Here is a 19056-nt window from a genome sequence, read left to right on the forward strand (position 1 = left end):
TGGGGGGTACGTCGCTTTTATATCATCTGGCATTGATGAAGACGGGGATTACTATGAGCTGATAGAGCATATGCTACTTGGGGATTAAGATAGGCAGGTCACCCTCTTCCCTTTACATTCTAAATTACCCACTGCTAATTAACCGCTTTAAATCTGTTGACACGGCTCAATCTTCCTTTGAATATGCTAGGCAGGTGTCACCTGATAAAGATGTCTTGCTTTGCAAGACTTTTATATCCCTTACAAACTATACCCATACTTTTAAAGCATTCTGGTGTAAATCATCTATATTTTGTTTGGTCTGGTAAAAAACCCAGGATAGCACTCTCCAGACTAATGATGAACAAAGAAAAAGGTGGAGTGAACTTCCCGTGTATCAGAAGCTACAATTAAGCTTGCATTTTCTGGCATATCAGACTATCCCAACCTGGCATTGGAGATACAGTTGGTTTTTCTTTGGAACCTTTTTGCTTTAGCGCACTCCAAATTGGCCTCTCCCTCCCCACATTAGGGGTTCTCTGCCCATTAGGGACACTTTGGTCACGTGGAAGGTACTCCATCAGGCATTTAAATTGCCCTACCAATGTTCTAAATATAGGCCCTTATGGTGTAATGGGAGGTCAGAGTGTCTTCTTCACAGAGGGCATAGGAAGGGCATTAGTAAATTGCAGGATCTTCTCCACACTGAAGAGCCGCAATGGTTAAACTATGCAGAACTCCAAGACAAGTTCCAGCTTCATGGGCCACATTCCTTGCAATATCACCAAATCAGACATTTCTGCATTCTAAAGCTTCAGAACATATTTGGAGAGGCCCTCCATAACATCTTTGATGATGTACTTACAGACCCAACAAAACAGTCCATTTCACAATTATATGCTATCTTGAAGAGTAGACCGAGACCCGTGAACCCGACAGTGGCTTATAGGAAACGGAAGGCATGGATAGATAGTCCAGATGTGACTATTTATATACTGAATAGTATGGGAGACTTCAGACCCCACATCATGAATGAAGGATAGAGGGAAATACATTTGAAGATATTACATAGGGCAATATATGCCTTTACTTTACCGCCCTTGGATGCCCTGACAGACTCACTGCTTGTCCGAAATGTAATGAACCCAGATCTACATAGTAACATAGTAACATAGTACATAAGGCCGAAAAAAGACATTTGTCCATCCAGTTCGGCCTGTTATCCTGCAAGTTGATCCAGAGGAAGGCAAAAAAAAACCCTGTGAGGTAGAATCCAATTTTCCTCACTTTAGGGGAATAAAAAATTCCTTCCCGACTCCAATCAGGCAATCAGAATAACTCCCTGGATCAATGACCCCTCTCTAGTAGCTATAGCCTGTAATATTATTACGCTCCAGAAACACATCCAGGCCCCTCTTGAATTCCTTTATTGTACTCACCATCACCACCTCCTCAGGCAGAGAGTTCCATAGTCTCACTGCTCTTACCGTAAAGAATCCTCTTCTATGTTTGTGTACAAACCTTCTTTCCTCCAGACGCAGAGGATGTCCCCTCGTCACAGTCACAGTCCTGGGGATAAATAGATGATGGGATAGATCTCTGTACTGACCCCTGATATATTTATACATAGTAATTAGATCTCCTCTCAGTCGTCTTTTTTCTAACGTGAATAACCCTAATTTTGATAATCTTTCAGGGTACTGTAGTTGCCCCATTCCAGTTATTACTTTAGTTGCCCTCCTCTGGACCCTCTCCAGCTCTGCTATGTCTGCCTTGTTCACTGGAGCCCAGAACTGTATCTGACTTATTTCATGGATTGTGGTCCTGCCCACATATTCAGCCTTTTTGTAAGCTTGTTGGGGAATTGATTAGTTCACTTTGTGGATACCAAGGGTCTATTGGCCCCCTTGAAGCAATGCTTCACAGTATTTAGGGAGTTGGAGCTTTGTCTAAACCTACAGGCCATTTGCTCTCCTTAGCCCATACTATTATTATGACAGCTAAGAAATGTTTGCTGTCCAATTGGTTAAATGCTTTTGTTCTGACCCACACTCAGTTGATAGAATATGTAAAAAAAAAAACTATTCTTTCTGGAATACAGAGAAGCTAAACGCCATAAAGAATACACCTCTAAAAGCTTTTTTCGAAAATGGTATATGTTTTTATAATCTAATTTTCCTGTCCCAGAAATACACACCATTATCTACCCTTCGTGGACACGCAATGGTATTTGAGGGAGAAAAAAAGAGGTACACTGGGGTCACTACGGATGTGAGGGGACCCTTTCCATTCAGGCAATAGAGATTTGTATTTATTTCCTTATTATGACCTCAATATAATATTTGCTTTAAAGGAAACAATCACCAACTTCATTAAAGTGATGGTACAAGTGGTGATCCGGAGGAGGGGGTGAGAGGTGTGATGTTTTATGTCCACGCTGAAACTGAAAGAAGACACTGGCACACAGCTTAGTTAGAAGGTTCTGTTTTGATTGACTTATTGTTCATGTTTTTTTTTTTATTGGATATAAAATGTATGGCATGACTCTATGAACATTGTAATTGTCATCTTAGACATGTGAATATTTTTTTAAAGCTTGTTCTCTGTTCATATACAGAAAAATTAGTTGTCAGAAGCTGTATTAAACACACAGCTGGGTGACCAATCCCTCACTCCCTCATACTTTCCCTGAACAAAGTCCCTATTATATCTTCTTATTCTCTCCCTATACTCTCCTTATAGTGTCCCTACCTTAATGGCTTGTTTCTGTAAAAGCTTTTTTGTCAGACACTGCCGCAAGATACCCTTGCAGGTCACAAGCTGAAGACAGAATTGTGATTCTTCTCTCTCAGCATAAGGACCTGTCTGCCTACTGCCCCCTGATTGGCTGATCAGGCTGTCTTTCAGCCTCTGAACCAACCAGGGCAAGCCCTCCTTTCCCTTTCTTCCAGTGTCATGTGATCCTCTATCTTCTTCCACCCTCATGGTTGTCCCCACCATTTTTCACAGTAGAATGGTGCTGGTCACCATTTATACGCAATTCAGTGAATCACAAAATTTTCGGATTTGTTTGGCAGACGATGTTTGCGAAATTTATAACAAATCCTGTTTTTTTTTAGAATCAATTCACTCATGTCTAAGTTAAGTTTTGATAAAGGGTGAGATTTACGGTTAAATAGGAGTCAGTTACACCTCCTCTATTCTCAGTAGTATACCAGAAGAGTGGGAGGATGAAATGGAGTAATTCATCTTAGGGTGTTAAGCGATATCCAACATACTGTATGTTGGGACTGCTAAGAGAGTACATGGTGGCATGATGTACCTCATGGACTAAGTTGTGATGTGTTCTCTGTTTTAAAGGTTTCAAGATGGCCAATTAACCATTATTTTTCTTCAGTGTTCATTTTGTGTTCATTAGGCCTGACCCAGGAAAATACAATACCTAAGAATGAAAACTGCCACAGAATGAACTGAACTGATAATTTAGATGGTTGAGAACCACATTCAAGCTTGTGCTTGGATAAAAACTGTAATGTAATCACTAGGTTATGAAATAAGACTTTACTGCTGTAGAAAGGGTTAATTGCCTCTGGCATCCACACTTGAGATGGACTGGTCATCCAGATCTGAGATTTGTACCCCGCAGCCTGGAAATGGAAGAAAGTGTTAATGAGAGTGGAATTACAAGCCTGTGGTTATTTGGGATGATTTCAAAGTGGACTACTACCATCATTGCCACTGCCTATACACAGCTATTGAGAAAAGCCTACTGTGTAATACACCTCAGAACTGTTCCTTTTGCGGCTGCATTTACTACAACTCCCAGCATCTGTTCAGTAAAAAAAAAGAGACTTTATTTATTGCAACCAAATGGGGGTGATCACTGACCACCATCCATGTGCCATCCCTTCTGTCTGCCCTCTTGACTTGTACCCATCTATCTAGCTAACATCAACGACACTCCAGCCACTCTAGGAAGGAGCCCCAAAAAGTACAAAGTGTGCTCTGAGGGAAAAGAGGCTGTACCCTTCACTTACTGCACATGAGAAACTTGAGAAACCTTGGCGTGGTGCCCGGGCTTAGACATGTTCTACACCGTAGAACATGTTGACTAATCTCTCAATTTTAAAATCAGTTTGAGGGTTTAGTGAGACTACAGAGTGCACCTGTGTTTGTTATTGTTTTGTTATATTGTTATATTAATTATGACATCCGCACTTGTTACCTTGTGTAGGATGTCTATTGTGGTACTTGTGGTTTCCCCGCGGGCATCCTCCATTGTATGCATTTTGCTGGGGATTGCCATTAGCAACGGGCCACAAGTGCAGGATTTGCTCTCCTGTATATATGCACAACTGCATGTGGGTTCGAGCACCTCCTGCTAATGCCAACCTGTCTTCTTAGTTTGTATATATAGATTCCTGGAGGTGTATAAACTCCAATTTAAATGTGCCTGTTTTCCATCTACAGGCCACATTTAGGTGCACCTGTGAGGCCTGGGACATATCAGCCAGTCTTGAGTGGGACTCGCAGACTCCTCCCTCCTCCCATTGCAAGCATGGCTACATGCTGGAGGTAACTGGTGAGCTCTTTGTGAGTCGGCCTGATGCTCCTGTAATTTGCCCACTGGCTCCTGGTATCGCCCATACGGCTCAGGTAGGAGAGTGTTAGGTCCCGGGCTACTTGAGAAACCTTGGCGTGGTGCCCGGACTTAGACATGTTCTACACCGTAGAACATGTTGACTAATCTCTCAATTTTAAAATCAGTTTGAGGGTTTAGTGAGACTACAGAGTGCACCTGTGTTCGTTATTGTTTTGTTATATTGCACATGTGGAACCCAGGGGAATGCTGGGGAGGGGTACTATGCCCCATTAAGGACTACAACCACCCTCATTGCCACCGCCACCACTCTCGTCCTCTCCAGCACCTACACTACCTTTTCTGTATATTGCTGGATCAATAAAGAAGCTTAATGTGGGATGGAGGCTGTTGCCTCTTCTGTTTTTTGTTTTGACTGGTGAGATTGAGAATCTTCCCACTTTGGTTGCTTACCCAGACACTCCACAGCAATTTGGTGCTCTCCTACATACTTTTGTCAGTACTGCATTTATTGACCTAATTGTGGCGATCAGGATCAATAAAGAAGCTTAATGGAGGATGGAGGCTGTTGCCTCTTCTGTTTTTTGTATTGACTGGTAGGAGTAAGGATCTTCCCACTTTGGTCACTTACCCAGACAATCCACAGAAATTTGGTGCTGACCTACGGTACATAATTTATTTAGTATTGCATTCATTGACCCAATTGTGGCCATCAGGCTGTTAAACGGGTTGAAATGTTAAAGCAGTTGTCTCATCTGAACATTAGTTGGATATACCAAAAATGTCAAATAGATGTGGGTCCTAACTCTATGACCTGCTACTACAGAACAGAGCCCCGAAGTGAAGGAGAGCACACCTCGCATGTACCACATGTGCTTCAATATACCCATTCACCGCATTGGAACTGGCGGGAATAGTTGAGCAAGCACGCGGCTAATTTGGAAATCCTAAATCTGTGATAAATGGAGAGCGATTGCACCTGAGTGGCTCCTGTCCCTTCACTTCAAAGGCCCTGTTCTGGAGATGAGAGTAGGTCTCAGAGGTGGGACAACTCCTCTGATGTTGGCTGTGACCGCCTATACAGTGATCAGTAATCTAAGTAAAAGCTCCTGTTCGGCAAGACCTTTCTAAAATATTTAATTGAAAAGCCAGACAAAATAGCACATCAGGCTGGCTGAGGGGAACCCCCATTATAGTCAGTGGGGTCCGTCGGGCACCCTTTTTGTCATCAGATGCCCTTGGTTGTTGTTTTTCAGATTTTTGTTCCTAAAAGTGAACATAGGAATGGAAAGAGCAACACCAATCTGAATGTAGCCTTACTCAAGTGCACAGCTCATTACACACTGGATCACAGATTTCACCAATGATGAGCCTTACATCAGAACTAAAATAAAAACTTGCTAAGTTCCTATCGAAGTCAGGAAAGAGCAGCCACTTTAAAGGCTCAATTCAGAAGAAAACACTGTTTATCTACCTCTCATACATTGCACAGTGTTGCATGGTATGTGTAGTGCCCTGTAGCATGGGTACTTTGGAGTCTGAGTTTGTGGACATTTGCCTTATTGTTGCTATGCAAAGCCATCAACTTCAGTGCTCTTTGTAGAGTTAACTTGCAATGTAATGTATGCCGCCGTTTGCACTTAAATTGTTTTATAATGTTAAATTGCATTTTATATGATATATTCTATTAATTTGCACAGTCATTGCACTGTATTTGCACTGAATTGTCAAAGGGTTTCATGCACAGCTAGTTCACACTAAGAGACTTTGGGAATTTCCGGCCTGTGCACTGAGAAGCTAGTAATTTTCCACTGCTGTCATAAGAGACTATGCAGAGCTAAGTTTTGGAGGGAAAAGCTAAACACAGTTAACTTTGGACTGTCTGGTTTATCTTTGTCAGATTGTTGTTTACAACTGAAAACTGCTTAGTGATTCCCATTGACTTGTAGCGAGACTCAATACAAGTCTACGGCAGCCTTGAACTGCAATATTGTTTCTGTTAGGCTGTGCTTCTTACACTTCCTCTCCCAGTAGAAGGTTATAGATCAATTAGAAGCTGTATAAAAGTAGAGAAGTCAGAGCCCCTAGTTGTCTCTAGATAGGGATTAGTGTTTAGTAGGAGAAACTCTGCCAAACTGCACGAGTGACCAGAAAAAGATGCTAAAATGGGGATTCTCTGCCAGATACTTTGGGTCACCAGCCCTTTCACCAATGGGGCAGCCAGACAACTGAGCTACAGACCATGGGCCACCATCCCGTTGACCAGGGAGCCTAAGAAAGAAACCAACAGCTAGCTCAGGCTTTTTTTCAGCACAAAACCTTCTCCTACCAGAAGGTAGACTGAAGAAGCCAGCTCAGTCGCATTGACTATATTTTTTGCACTTGGGTTCCTCCAGTAAAAAAAAGATGCACTCCCTAACTTTCTGGACTTATTTCCCATTAGGATGCAGCACACCTTACCATTCTCTCCAGAGAGTAGCAACACATGGTGATACCTCAAAGGTGTCTGGGGGACCCTGCATAGCATTGGGGGCCACCTCAAACCCAGCTATTGTATCTGGCAATACTGTGTTCATATTATGCACTTTACTAAAAATAGATTACATTTTGCGCCATTAACAGATCTTCCATGTGGTGTCCCCATTGTTTCTGTGCCTCCATTTGCTGTAATGTGGATGATTTTATATCCATTTTTATATTATATACATTATATTATATTAAATAAAGATTTTATTTTATGTGAAGTGGTAGACGTGTTTTTTGTTATTGGTAGAATTTGTAATTCATGTCACCCCAGGTAGATAAGTCTGGTAGATAGGTGGTTTGTGTTTATATTATGTCTGTTAGTTCCCAGTTTGCAGCTCTATTTCTATCTCCTTGTATACACTCTATTACAGTTGTGTTCAAAATTATTCAACCCCCAATGCTGTAAAGGGTTTTAGGGAATTTAGTGTACATTTGTAATTGTGTTCAGAATGAAATCTTACAAGGACTTTTTAAAGAACCAAATGCAACTAAAATGACATCAATTGTTTTTGTAATACAGTGTTAAATGTTTTTTTTTGTGATTTTTTCATTGACACAATTATTCAACCCCTTAAAGACTACCACTCTTAAGAACAGAGGTTCATTCAAGTGTTTTCGATCAGGTATTGAAAACACCTGTGGATGTCAAGGAGCAATCAAGCATAATAAGCACCAATTAGGCAGATTTAAAAGGACTGTGATACTCAGCTCCTTCTAGACATTTACTGGTTTGTTTACAAACATGGTGAAGTCAAGAGAATGGTCCAGGAAGACAAGAAAAGAGGTGATTTCTCTTCACAGGAAGGGCAATGGCTATAAGAAGATTGCAAAGATGTTAAACATACCAAGAGACACCATAGGAAGCATCATTCGCAAATTCAAGGCAAAGGGCACTGTTGAAACGCTACCTGGTCATGGCAGAAAGAAGATGCTGACTTTGACTGCTGTGCGCTACCTGAAGCGCAAAGTGGAGAAAAGTCCCCGTGTGACTGCTGAGGAACTGAAAAAAGATTTGTCAGATGTGGGTACTGAAGTTTCAGCTCAGACAATAAGGCGCACACTGCGTAATGAAGGCCTCCATGCCAGAACTCCCAGGCGCATCCCCTTGCTGTCTCCAAAGAATAAGAAGAGTCGACTGCAGTATGCCAAAAGTCATGTGGACAAACCACAAAAGTTTTGGGATAGTGTTCTGTGGACTGATGAAACAAAATTAGAACTGTTTGGGCCCATGGATCAACGCTATGTTTGGAGGAGGAAGAACAAGGCCTATGAAGAAAAGAACACCTTGCCTACTGTGAAGCATGGCGAGGGGTCAATCATGCTTTGGGGCTGTTTTGCTTCTACAGGTACAGGGAAGCTTCAGCATGTGCAAGGTACCATGAATTCTCTTCAGTACCAGGAGATATTGGATGAAAATATGATGCAGTCCGTCACAAACTTGAGGCTTGGGAGACGTTGGACCTTTCAACAGGACAATGATCCCAAGCATACCTCCAAGTCCACTAGAGCATGGTTGCAGATTAAAGGCTGGAACATTTTGAAGTGGCCATCGCAGTCACCAGACTTAAATCCGATTGAGAACCTCTGGTGGGACTTAAAGAAAGCAGTTGCAGCGCGCAAGCCTAAGAATGTGACTGAACTGGAGGCTTTTGCCCATGAAGAATGGGCGAAGATACCCGTAGATCGCTGCAAGACACTTGTGTCAAGCTATGCTTCACGTTTAAAAGCTGTTATAACTGGAAAAGGATGTTGTACTAAGTACTAAGATTGAATGTCACTTGGGGGTTGAATAAAACTGATAATGATGTGAGCACAGAAAATACATTTGTGGTTATTTCATTATAAATGTTATGTTATATTTGTCTAACTTACAAGTGCCTCTTTGATTTAATTGTAAACAAGATGACTGAAATGATCAAAATCAATGTCAAACTGGCCAAAACACTCAATTTCAGTGGGGGTTGAACAATTTTGAACACAACTGTATAGTAGCATACCATGGGCCCACACAGTAGATGAATTAGATCTGTCTCAATTACCAAACGATAAATGTGCTCATTGTTGCTATAGGTTAATTTTTGAGCCTGTTGAAACTGTTGAAGTGTTACATAATTGCATCACGCCAATTACATGCCAGTAATATACAGTACAGACCAAAAGTTTGGACACACCTTCTCATTCAAAGAGTTTTCTTTATTTTCATGACTATGAAGGCATCAAAACTATGAATTAACACATGTTGAATTATATACATAACAAACAAGTGTGAAACAACTGAAAATATGTCATATTCTAGGTTCTTCAAAGTAGCCACCTTTTGCTTTGATTACTGCTTTGCACACTTTTGGTATTCTCTTGATGAGCTTCCCCCCCCCCCCCACCACGCTACGCGTAGGGACTAGCTGCACTAGGGCACTTTAGGGCCAAGTAGCTTGAGGGCAAGGTTCCAGACGGAGTCGTTTATTTTTTGGACGGGTGCTCCGTGGCTAGGACGATAGGGCCAGCATAGCACCCGTACCTTAGGGCTGTCTAGGGATCTAGAGCCCCTTTTGTACCTGTCCGTTACTTGCCTTGATTTTTCAGGATCATACTATCCGCTGTGATTCCACGAAGTCCGGGTGAACCTTACTATCTGGTAGGACTATCGGTTACTTTTTTGGTGCCGCCGTGCACCATTATGTTTGAGTTTTATCGAGTACTCTGATTATATTATTTTTCTTGTTGATCTGTTATATTTTGAGGGACTTTTATTAATCTGACTGATTAAAAGCTAAGTTTTATTAGGGATCACTGTTTATTCTTCCTTGTTTCTGTATCCCATGGTGATAGTGTTATAAATTATCATACAGTACCTTTCTATATTTTAATGCATGCAAATACATTTGGGAAGTTGTTTTACACCTAAGGTGTGCAGACATATTTTTCCAGAAGGTGTTGCCTATCTACATTTATTTTATTATTTCCTACAAATTGGCGGTTTGGGTTCTGGGTTCCAACCTGAGTGCACAGATCAATTCCTTTAGTGTGCAGTGTGAGCCTTCCTTTTGTGTGCAGTGTGAGCCCCGCCCCTTGTATACAATTTTATTAAATATACACTCACCTAAAGAATTATTAGGAACACGATACTAATACTGTGTTGGACCCCCCTTTGCCTTCAGAACTGCCTTAATTCTACACGGCATTGATTCAACAAGGTGCCGATAGCATTCTTTAGAAATGTTGGCCCATATTGATAGGATAGCATCTTGCAGTTGATGGAGATTTGAGGGATGCACATCCAGGGCACGAAGCTCCCGTTCCACCACATCCCAAAGATGCTCTATTGGGTTGAGATCTGGTGACTGTGGGGGCCATTTTAGTACAGTGAACTCATTGTCATGTTCAAGAAACCAATTTGAAATGATTTGAGCTTTGTGACATGGTGCATTATCCTGCTGGAAGTAGCCATCAGAGGATGGGTACATGGTGGCCATGAAGGGATGGACATGATCAGAAACAATGCTCAGGTAGCCCGTGGCATTTAAACGATGCCCAATTGGCACTAAGGGGCCTAAAGTGTGCCCAGAAAACAGCCCCCACACCATTACACCACCACCACCAGCCTGCACAGTGGTAACAAGGCATGATGGATACATGTTCTCATTCTGTTTACGCCAAATTCGGACTCTACCATTTGAATGTCTCAACAGAAATCGAGACTCATCAGACCAGGCAACATTTTTCCAGTCTTCAACAGTCCAATTTTGGTGAGCTTGTGCAAATTGTAGCCTCTTTTTCCTATTTGTAGTGGAGATGAGTGGTACCCGGTGGGGTCTTCTGCTGTTGTAGCCCATCCGCCTCAAGGTTGTGCATGTTGTGGCTTCACAAATGCTTTGCTGCATACCTCGGTTGTAACGAGTGGTTATTTCAGTCAACGTTGCTCTTCTATCAGCTTGAATCAGTCGGCCCATTCTCCTCTGACCTCTAGCATTCACAAGGCATTTTTGCCCACAGGACTGCCGAATACTGGATGTTTTTCCCTTTTCACACCATTCTTTGTAAACCCTAGAAATGGTTGTGCATGAAAATCCCAGTAACTGAGCAGATTGTGAAATACTCAGACAGGCCCGTCTGGCACCAACAACCATGCCACGCTCAAAATTGCTTAAATCACCTTTCTTTCCCATTCTGACATTCAGTTTGGAGTTCAGGAGATTGTCTTGACCAGGACCACCCCCCTAAATGCATTGAAGCAACTGCCATGTGATTGGTTGACTAGATAATTGCATTAATGAGAAATAGAACAAGTGTTCCTAATAATTCTTTAGGTGAGTGTATATACAGTTGCAAGAAAAAGTATGTGAATCCTTTGGAATAATATGGATTTCTGCACAAATTGGTCATAAAACATGATCTGATCTTCATCTAAGTCACAACAATGGACAATCACAGTCTGCTTAAACTAATAACACACGAAGAATTAAATGTTGCCATGTTTTTATTGAACACACCATGTAAACATTCACAGTGCAGGTGGAAAAAGTGTGTGAAACCCTAGACTAATGACATCTCCAAGAGCTAATTGGAGTAAGTTGTCAGCCAACTGGAGTCCAATCAATGAGATGAGATTGGAGGTGTTGGTTACAGCTGCCCTGCCCTATAAAAAAAAAAACACACACCAGTTCTGGATTTGCTTTTCACAAGAAGCATTGCCTGATGTGAATGATGCCTCGCACAAAAGAGCTCTCAGAAGACCTACGATTAAGAATTGTTGACTTGCATAAAGCTGGAAAGGGTTATAAAAGTATCTCCAAAAGCCTTGCTGTTCATCAGTCCACGGTAAGACAAATTGTCTATAAATGGAGACAGTTCAGCACTGCTGCTACTTTCCCTAGGAGTGGCCGTCCTGTAAAGATGACTGCAAGAGCACAGCACAGACTGCTCAATGAGGTGTAGAAGAATCCTAGAGTGTCAGCTAAAGACTTACAAAAGTCTCTGGCATATGCTAACTTCCCTGTTAGCGAATCTACGATACGTAAAACACTAAACAAGAATGAATTTCATGGGAGGATACCACAGAGGAAGCCACTGCTGTCCAAAAAAAACATTACTGCATGTTTACAGTTTGCACAAGAGCACCTGGATGTTCCACAACAGTACTGGCAAAATATTCTGTGGAGAGATGAAACCAAAGTGGATTTGTTTGGAAGAAACACACAACACTATGTGTGGAGAAAAAGAGGCACAGCACACCAACATCAAAACCTCATCCCAACTGTGAAGTATGGTAGTGGGGCATCATGGTTTGGGGCTGCTTTGCTGCGTCAGGGCCTGGACGGATTGATATTATCGAAGGAAAAATGAATTCCCAAGTTTATCAAGACATTTTGCAGGAGAACTTAAGGCCATCTGTCCACCAGCTGAAGTTCAACAGAAGATGGGTGTTGCAACAGGACAACGACCCAAAGCATAGAAGTAAATCAACAACAGAATGGCTTAAACAGAAGAAAATATGCCTTCTGGAGTGGCCCAGTCAGAGTCCTGACCTCAACCCGATTGAGATGCTGTGGCATGACCTCAAGAAAGCGAATCACACCAGACATCCCAAGAATATTGCTGAACTGAAACAGTTCTGTAAAGAGAAATGGTCAAGAATTACTCCTGACCGTTGTGCACGTCTGATCTGCAACTACAGGAAATGTTTGGTTGAAGTTATTGCTGCCAAAGGAGGTTCAACCAGTTATTAAATCCAAGGGTTCACATACTTTTTCCACCTGCACTGTGAATGTTTGCATGGTGTGTTCAATAAAAACATGGTAACATTTAATTCTTTGTGTGTTATTAGTTTAAGCAGACTGTGATTGTCTATTGTTGTGACTTAGATGAAGATCAGATCACATTTTATGACCAATTTGTGCAGAAATCCATATAATTCCAAAGGGTTCACACACTTTTTCTTGCAACTGTATACATATATCTATCGAAAAAGGCCAGAACTCCAAAAATAAAAATGAAATAACTTTTATTCACCCATGTGGTACAGCGATGTTTCAGCTCAACAATAGAGCCTTTCTCAAGCTGAGTGTTGCCCTTTTTGATATTTATATTTTGGGTAATTGCTTATTCCCTTTGGGCTTGGCACCCGTTGTTACTGCTTTTTTGTCAGTGCTGCCATTTTCTGATTTTTTATATATATATATATATATATATATATATATATATATATACTGTATATGTGTATATATATATATATATATATATATATATATATTATGGCAATGTGAACATTGAGGTGTGCAGTAAAGTCACAGGTAAGCAGGATAAAAGGGGTGTTGTGTGCACCGGGAGCGTGTCGCCAAGGGGCCCGGCCTTGGTGGAGTAAAAGCCCTAGTTAAGGTGTCCACTAAAGTAGTTGGGGGACATCATATACAGTGGCGGAAATAATTATTTGACCCCTCACTGATTTTGTAAGTTTGTCCAATGACAAAGAAATGAAAAGTCTCAGAACAGTATCATTTCAATGGTAGGTTTATTGTAACAGTGGCAGATAGCACATCAAAAGGAAAATCGAAAAAATAACTTTAAATAAAAGATAGCAACTGATTTGCATTTCATTGAGTGAAATAAGTATTTGAACCCTCTAACAAAAAAAGACTTAATACTTGGTGGAAAAATCCTTGTTTGCAAGCACAGAGGTCAAACGTTTCTTGTAATTGATGACCAAGTTTGCGCACATTTTAGGAGGAATGTTGGTCCACTCCTCTTTGCAGATCATCTCTAAATCCCTAAGGTTTCGAGGCTGTCTCTGTGCAACTCTGAGCTTGAGCTCCCTCCATAGGTTTTCGATTGGATTAAGGTCCGGAGACTGACTAGGCCACTCCATGACCTTAATGTGCTTCTTCTTGAGCCACTCCTTTGTTGCCTTTGCTGTATGTTTTGGGTCATTGTCGTGCTGGAACACCCATCCACGACCCATTTTCAGTTTCCTGGCAGAGGGAAGGAGGTTGTCGCTCAGGATTTCACGATACATGGCTCTGTCCATTTTCCCGTTTATGCGAATAAGTTGTCCTGTGCCCTTAGCAGAAAAACACCCCCAAAGCAAAATGTTTCCACCCCCATGCTTGACGGTGGGGACGGTGTTTTGGGGGTCATAGGCAGCATTTTTCTTCCTCCAAACACAGCGAGTTGAGTTAATGCCAAAGAGCTCTATTTTGGTCTCATCAGACCACAGCACCTTCTCCCAGTCACTCTCTGAATCATTCAGGTGTTCATTGGCAAACTTCAGACGGGCCTGCACATGTGCCTTCCTGAGCAGGGGGACCTTGCGAGCCCTGCAGGATTTTAATCCATTGCGGTGTAATGTGTTTCCATTGGTTTTCTTGGTGACTGTGGTCCCTGCTAATTTGAGGTCATTAACTAACTCCTCCCGTGTAGTTCTAGGATGCTTTTTCACCTTTCTCAGAACCATTGACACCCCACGAGGTGAGATCTTGCGTGGAGCCCCAGAGCGAGGTCGATTGATGGTCATTTTGTGCTCCTTCCATTTTCGAACAATCGCACCAACAGTTGTCACCTTCTCTCCCAGCTTCTTGCTAATGGTTTTGTAGCCCATTCCAGCCTTGTGCAGGTCTACAATTTTGTCTCTGACATCCTTGGACAGCTCTTTGGTCTTTCCCATGTTGGAGAGTTTGGAGTCTGCTTGATTGATTGATTCTGTGGACAGGTGTCTTTTATACAGGTGACTAGTTAAGACAGGTGTCCTTAATGAGGGTGACTAATTGAGTAGAAGTGTCTAACCACTCTGTGGGAGCCAGAACTCTTAATGGTTGGTAGGGGTTCAAATACTTATTTCACTCAATGAAATGCAAATCAGTTGCTATCTTTTATTTAAAGTTATTTTTTCGATTTTCCTTTTGATGTGCTATCTGCCACTGTTACAATAAACCTACCATTGAAATGATACTGTTCTGAGACTTTTCATTTCTTTGTCATTGGACAAACTTACAAAATCAGTGAGGGGTCAAATAATTATTTCCGCCACTGTAGATAGTGTAGCTGGTTCAGCTATTTCAGGGCGGGCTTTTACTGGGAACAGGCAATGTGTTGAGTGGGTGCCTGTTCCCCATGCTTCAGTCTGGGACTTATGGCATGCTCATGTCCAGGGATACTATTTTATCCTGCTACTGGATCTTGGGTGTGGCTCACTCTGGAGTGTTTGGTGGAGCAGAGTCCTGGTGAGGCTCTCTGTGAGTGTTCTCAGCCGTGTGGGCTGAGGGGCCACGAGGCTAGGCGCTAGCCTGAACTTTGGGGGAGTGTGTTGCCTGTGGACAGAGGCCTGGAGGCTCTGTGTGGTCCAAGCCAGGAGGGCTGAGAGACCACTATTCCCCAAGACACACTGGATTGGAGACAGTGGGCGTACTGTGCTCTGTACAACCAGGAGGCTGTGGGACATTGGCTGAGAAAGCCGCATGTGTTCACAGGGTTTGAACAGGGACTTAGGTGAGTCAGGAAAATTATGTTTAGTTAGAGCCTGGAAGGGCGAGTGTTTATTATTTTTGTCATTTTGCTTGTGCTGGTGTATCACAATAAATGCACTGTTTGGACCTGAAACCTGGTGTCCTGAAGCCGTATCGGTGTGAATGATCCCCTAAAACAAAGCTACCCCTCACAATATATATATATATTTTTATATTTTTCAAAACTTTTATTTTTATTTTTTATTTTTACTATTTTTAAGTCATCCTGTATGACAACAACTGACAATCATTAGATTGGCCATTGTGTTCTGTGATGGCTATATAACTATCATAGAACACGCCATTTACAATATACCAATACAGTGCTGCCACCTGCTGGCTTGTATTGGTATATTCCAGTAATAGCTATAGGAGCCTGCTCGAGGCTCTGGGCTATTATTGTAACATAACAGGTTCCCCAATTTCAGCCGGGGAACACTGCTACGGCCGTGGGATCGTGGGGCTCCTACGTCTGCACTGCTAACATGCTGTGGCCACATTTGACCACGGCATCTGAGGGGTTAAATGTATGCAATCAGCCCTAAACAGCAGAAACTCGGCTCGCCTGGTAAGGTGGCCGTTGATCAGGTGTTTCTATAACTTTCATAGAAGTTAATGGAGAGAGTGCTCTGTCTTTTTTGCGCGACCACGGAAGGGAGCAACGTATGCGGACACAACACAGTGTGCTGTCTGTATCTTTTGCGGCCCTATTGAAATGGGTCCGCATTCATTCCGCAAAATTGTGGAACGGATGCGGATCTATTCATACAGTCGTGTGAAAGAGACCTAAGACTGATTTCTGCTAACCCAGAGAGAGCAACAGATGGCCACTGAATTCGAAGTGCGTCACACAGCGATTGTTGGCAGGAACCCCCCTACAGCACAGCATGAAAAGAGAGTCTGTATCATATAACTCATGGTAAAGGTGCTTGCTTGCACATATTTTTTTTTTTTCTTCTTTATTTTTTGCAATTTTCTGTCTAATGATGTATAATAATTCATTTTGCACCCTTAGACAATGAGAGAAAAAAAAAGCAAATAAGACTGTGGCATAAAAATCCATTTCAATTCACCACATGCAGGAACAAAAATAATTAGATTTAGATGCATTAATTCAATTTACTATTTACGTGGCCTGCATTACAATCCTCCCAACTAGCTGAGGTTAACAATTAAACCCGTCATAAGCAGTGCTAAATAGAGGTATTTTGGGGGTCAGATTGACTAAATGTTGGTGGCAAATCTGTTTATGGCTGCATCTCAGTGTTAACAATCAATGAGTTCCCAGCATCGCTCTATGTATTAAGCTGGCCAATGGCCATGCATAATAGATGATGTTCAAGGTCTATTGTGCTTCTGGGGGGAGGATGTGTCCTCTCTTAGAGGGGATGAACCATCTTCAAGGGGAATGCCAGGCAACTGACAAGAAAACTTTTTTTTAGATTAGAGATAGAATTGTGCAAAAAACGAAATCAATAAAAAAATAAGTATTATTCACAAACAGGAGGTGGCGCTATACATATACATTCGATAAAATGTATCTGTATAGTACCACCTGCTGTTTGTTATTTTTCTTATTTCTCTGTCCACCTCAGTAACATTGCTGAGGTGGTCGCACGTGCTCAGTTCCATCTTTCAACTGCCACCAGCCATATCTACTGTTAGAAGCTGTGGCAGTTACAGGAAGAGAACTGCAGCAGAAAGGACATAGTCCCTGAACTGTGATAGGGAAAAAGGTGCTGCAGAAAGGACAGTCCTATTTTTATTTCCCCTTCCCATCTATCTGTGTCATGGCAATGCAAGCTGATGGCCCTGAACTAGCCTGTCCGTGTCATGAAAAGAGTGGGCTTGCAGGCAGTGTGCACAGGGTCACATCGCGGCCCCCCCTGCTGTGCTATCATTATGATAATGAGAGATCACAGCATGGATGTCAGGGCCAGCCCCAGTGTGGAACTTCACTTGGAAGTGTTAAACTCACCCAGGCAGCCTAGGGGAGGAGCGGCAGTGATGTGACAGATCTTCAGCGGCCCAGCCCGATCTATAGTAAAAGTCCAGACTGTCGAGTCAGTGGAGCGCAGCAGGGTAGTCAGGCAGGCAGTGACTGAGTCACCCACCCTGACACTGCGCGCACCACACGGCCTGAACCACCCTCCCCCTCCGCACATACTTACAAGCCAGGTCAGCCTGCAGCCACGAATTAGCGTGGTCCGAGTGGAGCGCAGTAGCACTTTTAGCTAAGACTGCCAAACTGTAAATAGATGCCAACAGCGCCCCCTTCTTTGCTTCTTTGGCTATGCTTTTTGGATATCCTAAAAACAAGTCATCTCACATCAATACATACTCCTACATGCCCACCTTGGCTAGTTGAAGGTAGTCTGCAAGTGTTGAAATAAATACAAAGGGCAAGACGTGTGTTTTTGGGGTACCTTAACCACCTTGCCCACGTTGTTCTCGGCACAAATCATACATCCTTGGTATATCTGACTACTACAGTACTAAACCCTGGGGCGTACCATGCGCTATGTACTAAATCACACATAGCAGTTTTTTGACTGGTGCATCACTCCATGGGTTGAGTGTGCCATCGTGAGGTAGAGGGACCTGGGAAGGCAGAGTTTCCTTTGGAACTGTATTAGGCCTTCCTCATTTATAGTCCCCCCTTTTCCATCCACTAGTCCCTTTCCTCGTTCCCCACCGGGTTCTGTAAGGTCTTAAGGACTTCCAGGGAGACAGGAGGAGTTATTTCAGGGACCTTTTGTCGTTATCACCGCCACTCAAGTTAGCGACATGAGGGCTTCCATCAGAGACCTCACTGCTTCCCCATTTTCTATGGGTTTACCTAAAGCGGTCAGGAAGTCTCTGGCTTTCCAAATGGACCCATAGTCATGGGCTATCCCAAAGGCATAACTGGAATCAGTGTAAATGTCGGCTGTTTTTCCATCTGCATATCTGCAAGCCATCTTCAGAGTCTTTAGCTCCACCTCTTGAGCAAACATGTGGGGTGGTGTGGACTATCTTTAGTCACCACTGCCCAACCTGTGTAGTACCTGCAATCCTGGTCATACCTCGATCCATCCACAAAGAGCACATGATCTGGATTACCTAATGGCTGATTTACCACATCCCGCTGTCTCTTGTGACATCATCTGCAAACAGTCGTGAGCCTCTTCCTTTGGATCTGGAAGAAAAGTTTAAGTGCCATAACTCTTCCCTCCCCCCTTGTCCTAGAGGCAACAGAGTGGCTGGATTCAAAGTATTGCACCTTTTGGACAGCAACATTGTCAGGCAACAAAATGGAACACTGAATTCTCAAATAGCGGGTAACAAAAAGATTTTTGGGTTGTACTCTCATAAGGGTATATGTAATATCACTGTCGCTGTGTGGTTCAGGACTATCTCAGAGCGTTTATCAAGCACGGCTTGTACAACTACTACAGCTCTGATGCAGAAAGGGGC

The sequence above is a fragment of the Bufo bufo genome, chromosome 1, assembly GCF_905171765.1.
Source record: "Bufo bufo chromosome 1, aBufBuf1.1, whole genome shotgun sequence".
NCBI classification, from domain to species: Eukaryota; Metazoa; Chordata; class Amphibia; order Anura; family Bufonidae; genus Bufo; species Bufo bufo.